This window comes from Culex quinquefasciatus, chromosome 2 (assembly GCF_015732765.1).
Source record: "Culex quinquefasciatus strain JHB chromosome 2, VPISU_Cqui_1.0_pri_paternal, whole genome shotgun sequence".
In the NCBI taxonomy this organism is placed as follows: Eukaryota; Metazoa; Arthropoda; class Insecta; order Diptera; family Culicidae; genus Culex; species Culex quinquefasciatus.
Window position 1 is genome coordinate 64,975,258 of NC_051862.1, and position 22,204 is coordinate 64,997,461.

Below are 22,204 nucleotides of genomic sequence, written 5' to 3' on the forward strand. Positions count from 1 at the left end.
ATTTAGTACCAGGTATGCACTCTTGACGTAGGAGGCATATTCAAGCCTGTGTACAACTTGCAGGAAATCCATGTGAAATTATCACAAAATTTGACTCATTACTAGTATTTTTTTCACGCTACTGAGTAATTCATTAGAATGTAGCTAATTTTTTTGGAGATTTTTAATTTTGATTTTTTTTATGAAACCTTGTCTATGCATTCCCTATGTCAAAAGAAGCCATTTTGCATAAATTGTTTTTTTCCAATCAAATTCTTCATATAATTATGCCTACTTGTTATAAAAATGGGCATTATTCGAAAATCTGTATCCTGAGAAGGGATTTCCTGATCAATTTGGTGTCTTTGGTAAAGTTGTAGCGTGATTAGGACTTTTAAGAAAAAATGGTAGACGTAAAACAAAATTTCGCGCTTTTAACCGTTTTTTTTTTATTTTTGATATATTTAAACAAACTAGAAAGGCACCTTATGCGTTAGAGTTTAGGATTTTGCAAAATCTGCTACTGGAGATATAACTTATTGAAAAAAATGTGATAAAAAAGCGTCAATTTTTTTTAAATGCAATATTTTTTTATACAAAATCAAATTTGAAACCTAAAATGACTTTAAACATTTTTTGATAGCGTTTACAATTTTTTAGTTGTTGGCATTTTTTGTGGAATTCTTCGAAATATTTTTGAAAAGCTGAACAAAAAAATACAATTTTTTTTTACTACGTTAATCAGACTGCTGGTTTTTGTGATTCAGCCTCTCATTTTTTGAGAATCATTTTCAAATCACGATATTTCAGAAACTGTTAATTTGATTTTCAATGTTAAAAGATGATACTTTTGTGAAATTTTCTGCTATTTCTTACATACAAAGACCGAGCCACGTAGTCTAGTGGTAACGCTCCCGCCTAGTAAGCGGCAGATCGGGGTTCAAATCCCGGCTCGGACCAACACAACTGGTGATCGTTTCTCGTCTGGATTCGATTGCTTAGTAAAGGGAAGGTAGTGTATCGTCACAAACTGGACCTTATCACAACACCTTAGGGAGGCGACCTATGGAATGTTAACATTAACCTTAACATGTTAACATTAAAACTATTATTTTGGACATTTTCAAAAGTTCGGCAAAAAAATAAAATAAAATTGAAATTACGAGCCATGGTGATGAAATATCAATGACAAAATGCAGTGTTAAAAAATGTTTTATATACCAGTTATCACAAAATTGAAAATATAAGTTTTGACAAAACAATATTTTTTTTGCAAAAAAAATCTTTTTGTGGTAATTTACATTAAAATTTTACCAAAATTAAAAATATTTTCAAAAATGTACACATGCTAAATATAATTTTCATTGTAAAAATATGTATTTCAATGGTTTTTGGTTGATAAGATATCTTTTTTTTAATTTTATCCAAATTTTTGCCACGGTCTTATTTGTAGCAGAAAAGTTTACCATTTTTTTTTTTACATTAAAACATGAATCAATTTTTGATAGTTTGTTCGACAAGCTTTTAGATCTGGGGTGACCAAAGTATGGCCCACGGGCCAAACGTGGCCCGCGAAGTGTTTTTTTGTGGCCCACGGACCAATTTTGAATGAGCATGTAAAATGGCCCGTTGACCGCTTGTAAAGTGATTTATGCTTTTTCAAAGTTAATGTTTATTTTTTTTCATGCTTATCTTTTATTAATTTTTGTTAATAAATAACTAATGATATATTTGAAGCGGCCGTGGCTGACTGGTTACGGTGTTCGCTTTGTAAGCGAATGGTTCTGGGTTCGATTCCCATCTGCTCCCATCGAGAAAGTTAAGAACACATAAATTTGAAATGATGAATATGAACGAAAAATCAAAGTCGCTCGAGGCGGGGTTCGATCCTCCGTCCTTTGGATTGGTAAGCAAAAATGCTAATCACTAGGCCATGACGACTCGATGAGCGTGGACTGGAATTAGGAATACTGTTACAGAGAGCGAGTTGTGGCGCTATAACCACGGCAAATAGTGTCCAGGGCATTCGTGGAAATACAATGTCCCATCCCAGAGGGTCCCGGAGTACCAAACCTTCTTAGCATGGTGCTCCCAACGAATACAACCAAATCTCGAAGCGTATGGTGGTGTGTCCCCACGCTTCTTCCTCCCCTGTCGATTCAGAATTGTGTTGTTGTTCGAACACTCCGTGCTCAAACTCAACCCAATTACGAGTCATCTCTGCGATACGGCTTTACGCAGTAGGCCTGGCCGCTTTAACGCTTGTGATGTTTCAATGCATTTCAATGCAATGGCGCACTACAAATGTTAATAAATGACAAGAAGAGTGCTAGGCGTCATCTAACCTAAGGCACTCTCCAGGATCCCTTCGAAAGATTGGCTGCGCTAGGGTCTGATTAGATTAGATTAGATTAGATAAATAACTAATGATATATTAATATTTTTATTCCCATTTTACGACACAAATATTTTGTTCAATAAAATTAATAATCAAAAAAATTCAATTCAAAACGTTCAAGAATACTTATAGAAAAGTGTCATTTTGCTTTTTATGATTTTTTAGTAACGAAAATATTTTAAACATAAGATATTCAAAAAAAACTTTAACGTTATTTTTTTTAAATAACTTATTTTGTAAATTTGGCTCGCAAGATCATTTGAACTCCAAATTTGGCCCGGCCACCAAAAACTTTGAGCACCCCTGTTTTAGATCATCCTTCTTCTAAAGCAATAGATGCCTTTTTTAGTCAGAATAAAAAAACGAAAATTGAACAAAACATATTGTAAAAATTCAGCTTTTAGTGAAAGTCAAACAAAAAATAGTTTACATTTTTCTGGAAATTATTAACCATAATCTAAAACTTCGCCAGAGACACCAAATTGATCCGAAAATCCCTTCTCAAGATACAGATTATCAATTTGTGAAAATCTAGAGAATTACTCACTGGTGACAGAGATTGGATTGTTTACAAAAATTAACATCATTGACCGAACATTTCTAGATTTTCATTTAAAAAGGACGTATGAACTTAGGAAATCCAATACCTAATTCCAACTTTAAAAAAATATAGATTTTATTTCATCTCTAAATGCATAAATGAGAGTGAAATATCTCCAGAAAATCTCAAAACTCTTTCATTGAATTATCGTTTAAGATATTTTGACTCAGTGACTGCTAAATGAAACTTTTTTGCTGATGTGACTCATATAACTCTCAAAAATCATTCATTGAGGTTTCACTCAATGTCTCACACTTTCTCAATCAATATTTTGATTGAATGATTATAAAAAACGATTATATAGTTGGGATCAAAGATCTCGCGAAAGTCCAAAAAAATCATTAACTGACATTTCATTTCACCAATATCTCGCGAAAGAGTCGAGATAAACTTACTTTCTTTCGCGATATTCTATCCGTGAGTGCAGGCAGGGAAACGTGATAAAATTCCAAATGTGACAACAGAGCTTCAACTACCCAACAGATAAGTACCGCACAACTCTGCTGAAAGGAGAATGGGCGAATTTGGTCCAAGGATGTACACGAACGGGACCAACTTTTTTCGAAAGATCTCGCCGAGACATGAAAAAAAGTCTTCTGGACCAACTCTCTAAACCCCGGGGTTCAAAAGTTACATGCTGTTGAAGTTTGTGCATTTTGAGTAAAAATATACAATAAATCGGATTTTTGCTATTTCTAAAATCATTTATAAAATCTCTGTTTCATTATGGATTTCGATTTTATTGACTTCATTCGACGCGTATCAGCAAAAACTATGAATTCTGATATATCTTAGCATGATTGAAACATGATTTCACTTGTTTTTATCTGTTTGAACCGTTTGTGCAAGAGGCATCCCATAGAAACAAGTCGAAACTTCAAGGTTTTGAAAACGGATCCGACCCAAACTGCTTCAGTGAGTATGAAAGGCTTCAGTGCAATGTTGTAACAACTTATTGGGATGGTCTGAGTCATCCGAGAACTCCTTGGAGTTAAGACCGGTGAGTCTACCGCCGTAACAAGCAAGATGACGGCGGTTTTTGACCACTGATCATACCCGCATGGCTTCAGTGAGTATGGTAGACTACTATGCTGATGTGTTGGAGTGTCCTGGGTTCTCCTAGGACTCCCTGGAGTTATGATCTGTGGGTCTACTACCGTAACAAGCAAAATGTCGACCGGTTTTGACAACGGAACATACCCGCATAGCTTCAGTGAGTGTGGTAGACTACTTTGCTAATATGTTAGGATGTCCTGGGTCATCCCTGGAGTTATGATCTGTGGAGCTACAGCCTTAACAAGCAAGAGGTCGAAGGTTTTTGACCCCGGATCATACCCGCATAGCTTCAGTCAGTATGGTAGACTGCTTTGTTAATGTGTTGGGATGTCTTTGGTCATCCTAGGACTCCCTGGAGTTTTGATCTGTAGGTCTACGGCTGTTACAAGGACTCCCTGGAATGGTCCAGAACATCCCAACATAACAGCAATACAGTCTGCCATACTCACTGAATCTTTGCGGTTATGATGCGCGGTTATAAATCGTCGACCTTTTTCTTGATACAGTGACCCAAATATCTTAACTCCAGGGAGTCCTAGGATGACCAAAGACATCTTAACACATTAAGAAAGCAGTCTACCATACTGACTAAAGCTATGCGGGTATGTTCCGGGGTCAAAAACCGTCGACCTCTTGCTTGTTACGGCTGTAGCTCCACAGATCATAACTCCAGGGATGACCCAGGACATCCTAACATATTAGCAAAGTAATCTACCACACTCACTGAAGCTATGCGGGTATGTTCCGTTGTCAAAACCGGTCGACATTTTGCTCGTTACGGTAGTATACCCACAGATCTTAACTCCAGGGAGTCCTAGGAGAACCCAGGACACTCCAACACATCAGCATAGTAGTCTACCATACTCACTGAAGCCATGCGGGTATGATCAGTGGTCAAAAACCGCCGACATCTTGCTTGTTACGGCGGTAGACTCACCGGTCTTAACTCCAAGGAGTTCTCGGATGACTCAGACCATCTCAATAAGTTGTTACAATATTGCACTGAAGCCTTTCATACTCACTGAAGCAGTTTGGGTCGGATCCGTTTTCAAAACCTTGAAGTTTCGACTTGTTTCTATGGGATGCCTCTTGCACAAACGGTTCAAACGGATAAAAACAAGAGAAATCATGTTTCAATCATGCTAAGACATATTAGAACTCATAGTTTTTGCTGATACGCGTCGAATGAAGTCAAGATGAGCAAAATCCATAATAAAATGGATATTTTATAAATGATTTTAGAATTAGCAAAAATACGATTTTTTGTACATTTTTACCCAAAATGCTCAAACTTCAACAACATGTAACTTTTGAACCCCGGGGTTTAGAGAGTTGGTCCGGAAGACTTTTTTTCATGTCTCGGCGAGATCTTTTGAAAAAAGTTGGTCCCGTTCGTGTACATCCTTGGACCAGCTCCCATACAAATTTGCCCATTCTCCTTTCATCGCCAATCCTCGGATAAGGATGAAAAATAGCACTTTGATCCAGTCTCGACCAACCGGCCCGGTCGGTGACGATGATGATGGACGAAAGGATGACAGCAGCATGGGCGCTACGCTGGCTGGTGCGACGATTAGGAGACAGTAAGTCTGTCAAGCCAGGGAATGCCACGGCTGATAAAGAGCGGTAAATTGATAGCTTAGGCAATCGATGTCGAAGTCAGACGACAAATTTAGATCGTTTCGTCGATTGTGGCGTGAATTACCGACCAAGGACTGATTTATGAGAAACGGTCTCGCATCTTATTGGTCTGCTCGTATTGGAACAAATGAAACTTGTAAAAACTGTCATATCTGATTAAAAATAAATCAAAAAAATATTTTTTAAATTTGAAGTGAGTTACAATTTAATTTAAATTTCAAAAATTTTCTGTCCTATAAATCGCCTCAAGGAGAACTCCAAACTTTCAAGTCAAACAGTTTTCCCGCCAAGATAACTCCGTAAAACATCAAAACTACCCTCTCCCAAAAATCACAAAACCAACAACTTTTCGTGGGGTCACATTTCCTGCAGGTGTGCTGTCCTGTAAAACTTCCACCACGAAACATAATTATGCGCCAGGGCGCAAAACATAATTAGCTATGCTTAATTTAGCAGACAGGCAGCGCCATCGCGTCTTCATCGTCGTCGTGAAAGAAGTCAATATTCGACGACGTAGAGGGGGAGTGGAAATCTCACCAGGGACGACGCTTCTTGTTTTTCTTCTTCGCAAGAAAAGTCGTTCATTCGCGAAACTTGCCCTGAGGAGGAAATCTCCGGCGTGGTGATACAAACACCACCTGGCTGGCAACACTGGGCAGGATATTACCAACGGAGCATGTCGCCCCAGGTTATTGTCACCTTCGTGGTCGATAGGGAGTTCGATTCCGAGGGAATGTCCTTCTGCGTGAAAATAGATACATTTGGGGGTAACATTTCAAAAGGGCTTCAAATTCAATCCAAGTGATTAAAACTAAATAAAATTATTGAATCCCTTTTGCATTATTACGCTCAACAATTTACTAATTAGAAATGTCACACCTTCTTTGCTTGTTTCTCTCCCTTCGAGCTGGTCGAATTAGGTAGGTGGCGCCAAATGAAAATGTTTCTTTATTCATAATTTATCAATTATCTTGTTTATTGTGCCTAATTAAAGCCTGGAAGAGCGGACGATGATGATGCTGATTGGCCCAAAGGTATCTGGTTCCGAGAAATCTCGGCTTGCAACCCAATACCTACTACAGCAAAAGGAGGCAAATGGAAAATCAATAGGCTTATTAGGAGGATTGTCGAGAGTCTGAGGTAGATGGGAAAAGTTTCATTAGATGCGTATTAGCAAATGGCTAAATCGATTATGCTAAATGAATGAAACGAGGTGAGCAATTTTTGCATAATATGTATGGTGTGTTCATGGTCTGTGTTGGCAGAGTCTGGGCGGTGTATTTTCTCTCCCGAGAAGAATGTGGGGTTGCTTTTCCAAGAAAGGGTTTTGTTTTAAGGTTATGGGTGCCTTCGGGTTATGACAAGAAATTGATTCTTGTGTTTGGGATGTTAAGAGGGAGTTTCTCGGAAATTTTCATTGTTTTGTTTCTTTTCTTGTAAAATGTATGGAGAGAAAAAAACATAAATTGGTTCAAAGAATTTGCTTTGAAAGCTTCTTAAGCTCAGGCGTGCGTTTTAATAATTTTAATTTTCAACAAAAATCTTTGTAACTTTCTCAAAAAAGTTGTTTCAAATGTGCTTTTAAAAATTGTTGCATTGACAATTGTTATTGTTGTGACTTAGAAAATCACTGTGTTTCTTTCAAATTTCAACTTAACAGTTTGCAAGTTGCATTTATTACCTTGAGTTGACCATAGTAATTAACATTTCTATTTTTTTGCATTACTGTTTCTCACAGACTAATTGTCTAATATTCAATGTCGAGTTTTCATTTGATCTTTAAGTATATTCAGCAGTTTCCATTAATAGCCCAACTTATATCCTTTCTTTTGCAGCGCGATAAATTAAAATTTGTTTTACTGTTCTGGAGATTTTTTAAAAATGTGATGTATGCGAAAATCGTCTAAAAATGCAATGTTTTAACCACTCAATTTCAGATAGGACCACCATAATCGCCATACAAAAAATAAAAGTATTATTAGAAGATTCTTCCCAAGCCAAATTTTTACTAAATCGGAGCACTTTTGACCTGGATTCTGCTGGTTTGACGTGGAATCGCTGGAAAATTAATAAAATGCATGACAATAAGATAAGAAAGATGATTTCAAAAACTTAACCTATTTTTAAATTCTTTTCTTCATCTCTAAGAGGATAAAAACAGCAATTTATCAGGAATTTAACTTTTATGGATAAAATTGATTTTTTGAAAATCTTTTCCTTGTCTTCATCATTACTTGAACTTTGCTGAACACTTTGATGTTCGATTCCCAAAATATAGATTTTCATAAAATAACAAAACATTTTTGTATGGACGTGGTTTGTGAATTACAATAATATCGGTTATTTTTAAAAAAATATAATGTGAATAATGAATGTGTCATAAAATGTACTAAAATTATTTTAAAAAGAATACTAAAACCGGGGTGACATTGAAGAATATCAGTTTATTATTCTTAACATGTTTCATAATATAACCATGAACGTGTTTTCATCAGTGCTTTAGAAAATAGTTTCGTGGAAAATTGACATTTTAAAAGCCAGTCACTCTGTTTCTTACAGATTTCAGCCTAAAAGCGTCTAAATTTAATGTATTACGTCAAAATGACAATTAAAAAGGGCATTTATTTGAATTTATATAAATTAAAGGCTAAGTAAATCAAAAGTTCAAAATTTGAGTAAAATTCAATAAAAACTGTTTATTCAAAATAATATCGATTTTTTATACCACCAAAACCAATTTTGTAGAATGATTCATACATTTGCGAAATACGCTCTTGAATTCGGCACTTAAAACTTGTGACAAAAAAAAAGTTGGAACGATGTTTTTGATCGCAAAAATTACAGATTTCATCAAATTAAGTTCTGCAAAGTTCTAAAATCATCTAGACATCCTAACAAATCACTGGTTGAGTTATGCCCGAGAACCATTGAGTTGAAGCTACCGTTCCAACTTTTTTGGAGCCTTGGGCGTTAGAATGTTAATTTAATAATTAAAGAGAAGTTTTGTTTACTTTTAAATTAACACTTGAGCATCGTCAATAACATTATGAAATAAAATAAAAGATACAAGCAAGCCCTAAAAGCCCCTTAACCCCAAAGTAACTCTCACTGTCATGAATTTTAGTAAATTGAAGAACAAATTTAAAGGCTGTGGCAAAATTTATCATTATTTTTTTGCTTCCTTCTTTGACAAATGAAAATAATCAGAAAATCTTAATCTAAAAAAAACTGTGTTTTAATTAATGGAAAGAGATTTAAAGAATTGAATTGCAGAAGATTCAAATATATTAACCCTCTACTGCCCTAATTTTTTTTCGAAATATTTTATTTTTCTCGTTTTTAAGAGGTAATTTTTAGCAACTTTTTTTTACGAAAAACTTTACTTCTCTTGTTTTATGTTTTTTTTTTGTTTCCCTTTTAGTTTTTTATTTTGCATTTATCTTGTTTAGTTTATTTTCAGTAGTATTTGGCCTATTCTACCACCTTCTATCATTGCATTTTGCCTATCTAATTTTTTTTAAATGTTTTTGCAGTCACTTTTTTTAGTTTTTGCTTGTTTTATACATTTTCTGCTATAAATGGCACCATTATCATTGTAAAAAATGCGAAGAGGCATAGTTTGGGACACTCATAAATTTTCTTAAATTTTAAGAGTTGGTTCAAAAATGGACTTTTGGCTATTTTTTTTAATCGAAGCCCGTCTAAAGGCGATGTTGTGTTGTAGAGGGTTAAAAATATCATTCAAAAACACAAAATAGTTTAAAAACTAAAAATAGACCGAACAGATAAAAGAGAAGCGTTCTGATTGTCAAAAGTGCATAAGATAATTTAAAACGAAACCTTGAAAAAATGTTTATCTACTTATCAATTGATTTTTTTTAAATTGATTGATTTTTGAAAACAAAGTTGATATTATTTCAGCAGCATTTTTTTTATTTTGATAGATATTTATATTACATTTTTGGCATATATTTTAATTCTATTAAAAAGATTTCATATGAAAATTCAGAATAATAGATCAACTGAAAAATTCATTTTTAAATCATTAAATTAATCAATGAGAAATACAAATTTTCACTCGAACACTTACCATAAAAATAGAACCAAAACAACGCTCCAAACATTACAAATCACCACAAAACTTTACCTTGAAAAATCTGACTAAGACATTATTCAATTTGCAACGGGTGCACAAATAAACCTCGCACACTTATTACAATGTACTTCTCCAACCGGCAAAAACGACGACGACTCCGATTCTCAGCCTAATGATTCGCAGAATTCTCGTCCATTCTGGTGCGGGAACAATTACAGCACGGAGTAAGATCTATAATTATAATTAAACAACTCTCCCCCTTTTTCGACATCGTCTCTCACGGATTTCCCCTCCTCCAAGCTGGGTAGCTTTTCGCGTGCAAAAATCTAAATTAAATGTTTAGGCTTTGGTTGGCTGGACCAGAAGGCAGGAGTTGGCTTGTCTCGCTGATTTTTGTTTCACAAATCACACGCAAAATCGCTGCGATGGAAATCACCGTCAGGCATGCTACAGTGTCGAATCTGAGACCACGACGGAAATTCCACCCACCTGGTTGAAGTTGAACGGTTTGGGAGGGGGAAATCTTGAGGAAAATGCTGAACAGAACTTATTCCAGGAGAAACTGGAAAAAGATGTCCCGAGGAGGTAGAAACAGTAAATTTTAAATTTTGTTTGCTTTTTTGGTTCGTTTTATTTCATTTAACCTTTTCAAGTTTCAAGTTATTGTTCAAGTGGCGTTCAAAATCCTGTCTTTATTTGTTTATTTGATTTTAATTTTGTAGTTGTTACTTATGACAAAATCCATTTGAAATTTTCATTTCTATGATCATTATTTTATTAATATTATTTTTTCAATTAATTCAATACGAATTGTTTCCCCATCATAATCGGGACCCTCCCCTCAAACATAAACACAACTTTAACATTTCGCTTACTTTCGCCGCCGTTCTGTGCTGTAATCGGCCGTGTAACCAACTTTTCGAGCGAGACAAGAGCCTTACAGCGTGGTTGTGGATCTTCAACTTAAACCATCCCTTCCCCCCTGCACAGACTGATTTTTGCCTACATTTCACTCAACTTCAGAAGTTTCTCGACTTTCAGCACAAGTCGAACCATCCTTCGAGCAAGAAAAAAACGAAGCTTTAGAGGTGCCATCAGGAGAGACAGTAAAAATCAGCCAGTTAGATTTTATGGCCATTTTCTTTCCCCTCTAAAAAAAACTGAGGCTGTTGGGAGGAAAATCGCGAAGGAAAATCGGCACGGTCGTAATCGGTTTCTGCTGCTTTCTGAGGGGGGGAGGTTGGGCAGAAAAAAATCAGAATCACGACCCCGTGTTGATTCTTTACCTCTAATTGAAATTGTAATTATTTATAGCGTGATAGGATGTGCTTGTGGGCTGATGATTCGGCATAAAAGGCTTTTTTTGTTATAAGAAAGGAAGTTATCACATTTGAGTTAAAAGAATTACTTAATAGAAGTTTAAGCGACAAGTTGCACAACGACGATTTTGAAGAGCGAGTCCACGAACAGAGCATACCCCTTTGTATGGGACGTCGTTTGGATCTCACCAATCTGCCTGAAATTTTCAGGGGTTGTTTGTACATATGAAACTAGCATCTGGCCAAAATATGAGCACTCTAGGTCAACGGGAAGTGGGGCAAATCGGGACACAAAGTTTGAAGGTTCAAAAACGTCAAAAATCTTAAAAAGGCTATAACTCAGGCAAAATTTAATTTAATTTCAAAATTCAAAATGCATCTGAAAGGGCTTAAAAAATGCAACAAAATGCAGGGAGAAGCATCCCAATTGGTTAAATCTAAAAGGAGTTATTGGCATTTTAGTGAAAAAATAGCATAATTTTTAAACTCAAATAAAAAAGTGTTCCATCCAGATATCAACTCGGTTCGACCTGCAGCTTGTAGGGGACATCTGGGATTACCATCTGAGACTGAGAACGCTTTGGGTAAGGCAGTTTGACATATTAAATAGACACTTTTACTTTTAGTGAATTTTTTGGTTGTAGTTTTTTGCTCGGGGGACCCCTTAGATCCCATTTTCTGGTGATAATTTTATCATATTCGTGTTCCTGAGACAATTTCACAATAGAACCATGCACAAAAATGTTTATTTTCATTCATTTTAACCCTATAAAAAATAACATTTTTAAGATTTCTGACGTTTTTGAACCTTCAAACTTTGTCCCGATTTGCCCCACTTCCCGTTGACCTAGAGTGCTCATATTTTGGCCAGATGTTAGTTTTGTATGTACAAACAACCCCTGAAAATTTCAGGCAGATTGGTGAGGTCGATGCGAGATGGGTATGCTTTGCTCGTGGACTCGCTCTTAAGCACAAGTCGTTCATTTATCCAACAATTCTCTGCCGAATTGAGTAAAAACAACGAGTGCTGAAAAAATCAAGTTTAAAAACAAGTTGAACAGAGAAGTATTCAAGAAAAATTCAAGAGATGCTAAAAGCAAAACATTTTTTTCAATAAATCTAAAAAAACATATTAAAAAAATGTTTATTGTCTATTCCATGACTTTAAAAAAATTAATTTTGAAATGAAAAGTTTCAATTAATCAGACATGCAATCAGATTATTACCAAAATTCAAAGCAACAACTTTGAATGAACTTGACACAGTTTAATTTACGACTGCTCTTATCATAATCGTGAAAGTAATTTTAGCAATAAAATTAAACTCGTTCTTTACCAAGCATTACATCCCTTAGCAATCTCGAAAGGCTTGGTCGAAGAACTGTTAAAACAGATGATTCACGTGTAGTAAATTAAATTGAAATTTTTGGCAGGTCAAGGTCAAGTCAAGGTCAAGTTGTAATGCTTGAATCAATTTTTCAAACCATTTAGCAAAAATAAAAACAATTAAACGAGGGTAAATGTACCCATTTTCGCTACACTAAGCCTTTCAACCTATTCTCATCACTTTTACAGTTTTCCGCTTGCTTACTAACTTTTACTTGAACTTGAACATTAGGCTGGTACAAATATTTTAAAAAGTTTTTGTCACCCCCCCCCCCTTCAAAATTGGCCCGAAAAATCAGGGGGCAAAAAAAATTTTTTACAATAAACTTCAAAATTTCAATGAAAATTCAAGTGCAACCAGCTGAAATCAAATTAAAATACATTCTCCTGCGTTTAATATCATTTTTAGCATGTTTGGGTTTATTAAAAAATCTTAAGATTTTTTGAAAATTTTCGATGCAAAATCTTTTTTTTTCGATACAATTTTTGTTTTTGTCAGATCTTAGATTTTTTGAAAACTAATGATTGCAAAAGAACTGAACTAGTGTAAAATGCATTTTAAAACACTTTTTTCATTTAAATGTGAAGACTATGGCTTGTTATTTAAATTTTTATATTTTTTTATTTTTTTGCCCCCCCCTTGACCTCGGCCAGGGCCGAGGGACAAAAACTTTTTTAAATATTTGCATCGGCCTTACTCTGAAATAGTCAAAAACACTTTATGAAAGCTGTAATTCATTATTAAACTGCTGGTAGGCTGATAACAGAATAGGCCAAGAAAGGGTATATTTGTCTTAATAGTTTCAATCGATGAAGCCTTCCCTAGTAACATTTTTATACATACAGGTTTTATCATGGTTCTGAAAACCCTCATACGACCTAAATATGCATTTATGGCCTACTTAAAACTTAAAATGTTACTAGGGTTAGACATCACAATAATTTAGTATTTGTGTAATATTTTCAATCTGCTGTTTGAAAATATGATTAATATTGTAACAAACAACCAAACAAAAAAAATCAGAATTGGCAGGCCTCTACCCTCCACCAACTAAAAATAAACACTCAAATTCGGCGTTTTACACACCTATTTAATATTTGTTCACCCTCACAAGCATTCCATCGAGCAGAATAAAACAAAAATCACTCAAAATCGGGATTCACCTTCGGTGGTATTTGTTCGAATCTCCAGACCGTGACTGTGGGCAAACTCTTATCTACTGCTTTTCGGTGGCAGTTAAACGAAAACGAAAAAATAACTCAACAAATTCTAGCATGTGATGACGCGTTACCTCGGTCAACACTGCACTCACGAGATTTAGTTTTTTTGCTTGTTTCAGGAAGGCAAATATAAAAGCGTTGTTGAGATTGGGAATAATTTATGACCAAGTGTGTGGTGAAGAGGAGTGAAACAGGGAATGTGTTGTAAAATCTTTTGAAAATAACGAAAAATTTGTTCAATCTGAAATGATTCAATAAATCAAATTATTAAATTTCAATCTTCAGACAGGAGAATCTCGAGAAAAGAGGCGAAAATTGTTCTTTTTGATTCTCAGTCCCAATAAAAAAAAACATGATGTTGTCGTTGTTACTTTGAAAACTTTCAATTCCCAGATTAAAATTAAAAATAGAAGGTGTTATCTCTTTGAGGAGTTCTATTTCAATGAATCCAGATTTTTTGTAGCTACCCTGCTCAATGATAACGACGTGTTAATGTATTCCTAATGACAAAAGCTCGTTATCATTGCATGAATGAATCTCCATATAATCATAAGCGAGCAAAAATGGTTGTACGCAAATGGAGCAAGCTACACTAAGAAATTTCATGCATTTCCAAACGATAATGGTATTTATTTGAATCTAAAGTATTAAATTGATCGTTTTTTTTTTCGCTAAACACTGACTTCTAATAATTTTCTTTTTTTAATTGACTCATAACTGTGTTATTAATTTGTCAAATAATTTTAGTTTTTGCCTCATTTTTCTTGGAAGTGATTTGAAACATCCAATAAAACAAATTAAAAATCTGGAGCAACATTTGAAAGGTCTGTACGAAATTGCTCTCACGGTGTTTCTTCCCATTTACCCCGGTTTCAATTATTTCTCCAAAAAAATTAATATTTTTTAATTAAAATATGTTTGTACCGTAACATAGGGTTAGGGACTCAAACGACAAAAAAATCATGTCTTGAACAATATATATTTATTTACTTATTTGAAATATTATTTCAATTTTAAAATTAATTTTGGCAATTCCGTCGTGAAACTACTTTCTTTTCCTGTCGCGAGCGACGAAACGGCCTACTTTTCTATACCAAAAATAGCAGAATGGAAAATTAATACCTTTCAATCTCAGTTTTCAAAAGTTCTATTTTTCAGCACTGACATGAGGGCACAAAAGTTGAATTTTTCAGCACTAGTATCGAAAAGTAGCATTTTTTTTTTGTTTTATTGGACGGTGGATTCACTTAACACATGGATGTTTGACATAAAGTTCCATTCAAAGGGTCTTAGGAATTGCATAAAATAATGCAAGCAACTCGCTGCAAAACTTTATATTTTCAGCACTTGTCGTATTTATCCAACTCGGTAAACCTCGTTGCATAAATGTACGACTCGTGTTGATTTTTTTTTCTTTATCCAACTTGTACCAAGTTGAACTTCTATTTAATTACCATCCACATGGCATCTTATTTTTTAGATAAAAAAAAGGCGAAAAAAAAACAATTAGAAGAACGGCATGTTTGTCTATCTCGATTCTAGATTCAGCTTCTAGAAAACGTTTTCAACCCATATCAAGCAATAAATAGCTTAATGAGAAGTAAGCAAGCAATTGATATTTTATTGAGGACATTTGAAATTACTGAATATTCTTAATTACTACCTAACTTTTTTCTAATACTAATTTTGATTTTTGTTTTTTTTTTTTTTTCAATAAGTCTTATAATATAAATGTTACAAAACCATGCATAACGAAACTTGCATAACAAAAATATTTTGACAATGAACGAGCACACATTTTTTTCTGGAGCTGTTTAGCTGTTTATATGTCTTTCAAAAAGACTGACTTAGAGCTATTTTTTTCCAATTGAATTTTTTACTTTTGAATGTAACTAAAGAATCTGCTAACTTTTAGTGTTAGTACATGATTAAAATATGAAATATGAAATAAGAAGTGATATTGATTAGTTTGAGTTTTTTTTTGTGTTTATAAAACAATTTCTTTAAAAATATTGTTTATGATTACACACCAGATGCCATTAAATTAAATATGTTTATACACATGGAGTTTTAATTTTTTTTTAAATAAACAATACAAACAATAATAAAAACCGAAAACGTCCAAATAACAAAGCAAACAAGTCAATTTAAAAAAAACACCTAAGTAGCGAAAAAAGATAAAAATTTTGTTAATTGGAACTTCAAATTAAACACCAGATAAGTTATAGACTGGCTCGTCGTTGTATGAGAAAATGTTGAAAATGAAAATGAAAATCAAAACAAAACAATGCCTTTTTGGCATCAAAACAATCCCGTAAAATTTGGGACTGATTGATTGCGCATTTGCAAATCAATTTATCATGGAAATTTGTATGGGACTTTATATGTATTATGGATATTTGCATTATTTTAAACCAAAATAAAAAAAATATTGCTTAAATTTTCCATTACCAAGAAAGTGTGGTACCATCAACAACATTTTTCCTGTCAAAATGTATAGCTTGTTCAAAACTGTTCTAAAACGTGACTTTTGCATTGTACAATGTTTTAAGATTTAAGAGAGCTTTCAAAGGTTCTAATTACAACGAAAAACCTTTTTTTAAAGTCGAACATACCTGAAAACCACAATTTTCAATATCATAATTCAGTAAAATTACAAAATTTTGTGGAAAATCAATATGAATTATAAAACTGGTATTTAGGCCGCTGCAAATATTTTTCAAAGTTTATGTAGCACCCTCCTACAAAAAAATGTTTTTTCAAAAAACTTGAAAATTTCAATGGAACTAGTCTTAGTCAAACTGAAAACAATCTAAAATAACTTTTTAGCATTGATAATAATATTTAGCATGTTTGGGCTCGATTAAAAATATTTTGAACTTTTATGAAATTACAATGTACAGCAATGCAAATAAAATTCTCTAACTTTTTTTAAATATTTGCAGCGGCCTTACAAATTGATAATTAATTACTCATCATAAAATCAATAATAATATGACAAAATTTCAGTTCATTTATGCTAATCGTATTTACTTACACTCACTCTCTTCCAATCCAAAATAATCCTTCCTCCTAAACGTTGGATGTCCTTTTCGTCACCAAGAAAAATTCCACTTAACCACACCTTAAGTATCCTCCTTCACAATACACCTCCGCAACTGTTTACACTTCTTTGATAAACACACACCCGCCTTCACACAGAAAGCGGCACACGCACGATCGCACAAGAGCTCAAGTATTTTTCACGACACACACACACGCACACGTTTTTCCTCGCGTGAAAATCCGACGTGTTTTTCCTTCCACAACTCACACAATTTCCGGATGTTTGTCTCGTATTTGTATCCAATAAAAAGTGTGTGTATGTTTACTTCTTCTTATGCCTTCTCCTTTCACGTTTTGCCACTTGTGCGAATTTTCCGAATTTTTCCGCGATGAAAAAATGAGCGAAAACACGCGCGACACAAACAACCGCCAGATGGCGCCTTCTCGTTTCTCGGTACAAAAATATCCCCGCGTTAATTTTTTCGGCGAACTGTTTCGTTAGCAATTCCTGCCACGATTTCGCAGCAAGAACCAATAAAAGGAGTCACACAGAGTTATTGAACAACTACCTTGCACTAGGGCTCAGTATTCTTGCACAGAATTGATTTTCGCCCAAATACACGTGTCCGGAACGTGATAGACGACCAAGAAGTGCTGTAAAATTCATCCACTAACCAACCGAGCGCCAAGTTGGGGAGATCCTTAAATAAGTAATCAGCACTCGATGTTCTCCTACTCCTTCGTCTTCACGTGGTGAAGATACTGCCAATGAAAAGTTTATCTCTTCCTTCGAAGAACACTTCCGGAAAATCCGAACAACACACCGCACAGCAACTCTCCTTTCCCCGTGGGATATCAACCCGCCGGATCCTCCAAGGAAAAGTCCCCAAAAAGTCAGTGATGCACCACCTTAAAGCCACCTCAGTCCTTAACGAACCACTGCCACCAACGACACTGGGTAGTGGGGGGAGGTTAGGCGCCAACGCAGAACGCAAACACTTTTCTGAAGCAGGAAGCTCCGAACTCGGCCAAGTCTCAACGCGAACTGAACGGCGCTCTCGGCGAACCAAGCTGTTTTATAACTTTTGAACCAGACCAGACACAGCTGATTGCAAACACAGACGGCCACGATACGGAAGAAGTGGCGTTGGGGAGTCCGCAAATCGGAGCGGAGGAAGGTCGCAGGAGACGGTTCCCCCCGGTTTGGAATGAGAGAGAAACTCTCACGAGAGAGATCGACAGTGATGTGGGAGAGAGAGAAATATCACAACAAACAGAGAGTCGGCAAATTTTGTCAACAGAAAATCGCAATGGAGAAGACCCACCAAACCACCCCGAGGTGAAGGGGGGACGGTGATCCACCTGGCAAAGCCGACAAGTGGTGAGCGTAAGCAAGTGAGAGGGAGAGCGAACGAAACAGCTGTTTTGGCGGTTGTGAGAGAAGGGAGAGAATTGGCATATAATTCTCTGAGAGTATTTGGTGAAGGAGAGATGTAAACAAAGGTTGCGAAATTGATGTGCGAGAGTTGGTACAGAACGGAAGAGTGCACGTCTTTTGATAAAGGTTGAAGATAATGAGGAAAAATTGTATAGTTAAAAATAGGGAAATAAAAATAAAGAAAAAAATCTCCCTAAAAGTCGCGAGCTCAGAACAAACATTTCGATTAGGGAAATTCTATTAGTGAAATAGCATGAAATAACTAACTTTACTGTTTTTTTTTAAATTTTTGCAATTTTTAATTTGAAAAACTTCTACAATGCGAAAATATGCTGGAACTTTCCCAAGGTTTTAGTTTTTATTTGTATTCAATTGGCAAAAAAAATATAATTCTAGATTTTTTTTGAATAAGAACTAATAAAAGACAATAGTTTATAGGACCTCTCAATTGTTAAAATAAAATTAAAAAAAAAAACAAAAATATGAGGTTATCTCATGCCATTTCCCATTCAAAATTAAAATGCTATATAATAATAAAATAATTATGATCAGAAAAAACGGTTCTAGTTAATCTGGATATTTTTATTTTTTTATTATTTATTTATTTTTTCCAATTGAAATTGATTGTATGGATTTTCCGTTGTATTTAAAATGCTTTCCAGAAACAATAATTTAAAAATGAGCAATTCTCGCTGAAACCGTCCCACTAGATGCACATGTTCTCAAATCGTGACGGCAATGTTCTCATTCGATTCAGCGCACCAAAAAACCATAAAAACAACCTTCGAACCAATGAAAATGTCAGCCGTTAGCCACCTGTAAATAAAAACATGTTTTGAACAATGGATTTTTTCGAAAAAATGCCCTAATTTGAAGAAATGATATCTCCCAAAATACATTACCAAACATCAAAAAGTTATATATCGTTGGAAAGGTAATCACGAGGGCTTTCTATCGCACTTTGATAAACATTTGAAAAATATTTTTCAAGGGTAATTTTAAGGGTTTTGGGAAACTTACTCTTAATTTTGAATTTTTACCGTGTTCGCAACCACTTATCATTACGCAGCCATTTTCATTCGAAAGATTGGACGATTTTGCATAAAATCAACTTGAGAAAAGTAGTGTAATGAAATAGTTTTCGTATAGTTATTAGCGGATGAAAGAAATTGGTAAAATTTCAGTTAAAAATAACCAAATCTCAGACTTCAGAAATGAGGCTTATTTACAGGCAAAACAAAGCAGCATTGTATTTGAGCCGAATATATAGTCATCTGAGGCAAATCTGGACATATAGCATGAATAGGGACAGCTATTTCAACTATGCTTTCACTCATTAGATCATATTTTTAATTTGTTTATGTAAAAGCATACATAAACAAACAAGTTTCTAAATTTGAAGCTTTTAAGTACTCTGAAAACTAATGTCCTTACTTAGACTGTAATCTCGATTCGCCACATTTCACTGAAGTAATATTTTATGTACAGAATTTCAGTTTCAGGAAGGTCTGCTTTATTTGTATAACCTCAATCGTACACATAAAAGTGCAAAGTTGAAATCAATATTTTTTGATCAAGTTAAAATTTGGTGGGGCTGTTGATACCGTCAAAACAAGCAAGAAACTCGATTTTCGTCCAAATCTGACTATGCCCTTTTATTTGACACAAGTCAATTTACGATAAATTTATCTTTATTTGGGGTAAATAACAACCCCCAATTGAAAACTGTACGGAAAATTAACTTAAAAAAAAATCCCTTTGCCCCACATACGGTGCAAAGCTACGCACTTAATTTTTGTATGGTAATTGCCTAGTTCTCGACATAAAAGCGATTTGAGGTAAATCGTAGTACCTAGGTACTACGTTTTGAAGGCAAGTGATAGGGGTACCATTTTGTATATATATCAAATCAAACATATTGTATGGTCGGTGACAGAATGATTGTCACTAGGTGCGTACCTTTGCCCCGCTCTTCTCTATTTAATGCAAAAAATATGTTGGGATTCATTCAACTTTAAATTTAATTGCTCTTAATAGGAAAACTATGTATCAAGTTTTCATTTGCGCAACATAAATACACTGAAAATAGTTTTAATTGAAAAACAGACTACACCTATAAATTCTACGTAAAATTATCTTTCTAGTGAATTTCTTGCTCGACTTTGTACTACTTGCGGTTTTAGAGATATAGCAGTTTGAAAATGAAGGTTTTTAACATTGTTTACAAAAAAAAAAGCGAAACTTTGGGATGGTGTCAAATAAAAGTACGTAGTTCGATTTGGACGAAAATCGAGTTTCTTGCTAGTTTTGATGGTATCAACAGCCCCACCAAATTTCAACTTGATAAAAAAAAATTTGATTTCAACTTTGCACTTTTATGTGTACGATTGAGGTTATACAAATAAAGCAGACCTTCCTGAAACTGAAATTCTGTACATAAAATATTACTTCAGTGAAATGTGGCGAATCGAGATTACAGTCTAAGTAAGGACATTAGTTTTCAGAGTACTTAAAAGCTTCAAATTTAGAAACTTGTTTGTTTATGTATGCTTTTACATAAACAAATTAAAAAATATGATCTAATGAGTGAAAGCATAGTTGAAATAGCTGTCCCTATTCATGCTATATGTCCAGATTTGCCTCAGATGACTATATATTCGGCTCAAATACAATGCTGCTTTGTTTTGCCTGTAAATAAGCCTCATTTCTGAAGTCTGAGCTTTGGTTATTTTTAACTGAAATTTTACCAATTTCTTTCATCCGCTAATAACTATACGAAAACTATTTCATTACACTACTTTTCTCAAGTTGATTTTATGCAAAATCGTCCAATCTTTCGAATGAAAATGGCTGCGTAATGATAAGTGGTTGCGAACACGGTAAAAATTCAAAATTAAGAGTAAGTTTCCCAAAAACCCTTAAAATTACCCTTGAAAAAATATTTTTTCAAATGTTTATCAAAGTGCGATAGAAAGCCCTCGTGATTACCTTTCCAACGATATATAACTTTTTGATGTTTGGTAATGTATTTTGGGAGATATCATTTCTTCAAATTAGGGCATTTTTTCGAAAAAATCCATTGTTCAAAACATGTTTTTATTTACAGGTGGCTAACGGCTGACATTTTCATTGGTTCGAAGGTTGTTTTTATGGTTTTTTGGTGCGCTGAATCGAATGAGAACATTGCCGTCACGATTTGAGAACATGTGCATCTAGTGGGACGGTTTCAGCGAGAATTGCTCAAATACTTATAACGTGGCCATAAAAAATCTATTTATAATAAAGCGTAATATTTGGCATTTATTGTTCAAGTAAGACAAATTGAAGCAAAAAATTTCAAATTCAGCAAACAGATAGGAACAGGGAAGCAATTCTCTGCGTATTTAAATTAACAATTTTTTTCGCTTTTGTTTTTGGACTTGCATACTTTTTTTGCAGTTATCTATGGGGCCATCCATAAACCACGTGGACACTTTAGGGAGGGTATGGTGATTGTCCACGAGGGGGGGGGGAGGTGTTTCGAGATTTCCAAAAAAGTGTCCACGTGGTTTATGGATGGTCCCTATACAAAAATTGTACTTTTGGACGAATTTCTGATCGACATGGTGTCTTCGGCATAGTTGTAGGTATTAAGAGCGAGTTTTTCACCAATGTGTAACAGGTCGTATCGAGGTGCTCCGATTTGGATGAAACTTTCAGCGTTTGTTTGTCTATACATGAGATGAACTCATGCCAAATATGAGCCCTCTACGACAAAGGGAAGTGGGGTAAAACGGGCTTTGAAGTTTGAGGTCCAACAAACCTAAAAAATCTTAAAATTGCTCGCATTTCCGTAAAACTTAATCAATTCCAACTCTCTTAGATGCATTCAAAAGGTCTTTTGAAGCACTTCAAAATATGCCATAAACATCCAGGATTGGTTAGACTTTTTCTCTTAGCTTTTGCAAATTACTGTCAAAAATGGATTTTTTTTAAAACCTTAATATCTTTTTGCAACAGCCTCCAACACCCATACTCCCATAGGT

At 34.6% G+C, this 22,204-nt stretch overlaps 1 protein-coding gene across 1 annotated transcript in view; it reads right to left on the reverse strand.

The window, feature by feature from the left end:
* Positions 1-17,777, reverse strand: part of LOC6043172 (Ig-like and fibronectin type-III domain-containing protein 1) — a 304,229-nt gene extending 286,452 nt beyond the window's left edge. The window contains exon 1 of the mRNA XM_038257502.1: positions 16,740-17,777. The gene's annotated coding sequence lies outside the window, so the exon portion shown is untranslated. The remainder of the gene's footprint in view (positions 1-16,739) is intronic.
* Between the last annotated feature and the right edge of the window lie 4,427 nt (positions 17,778-22,204).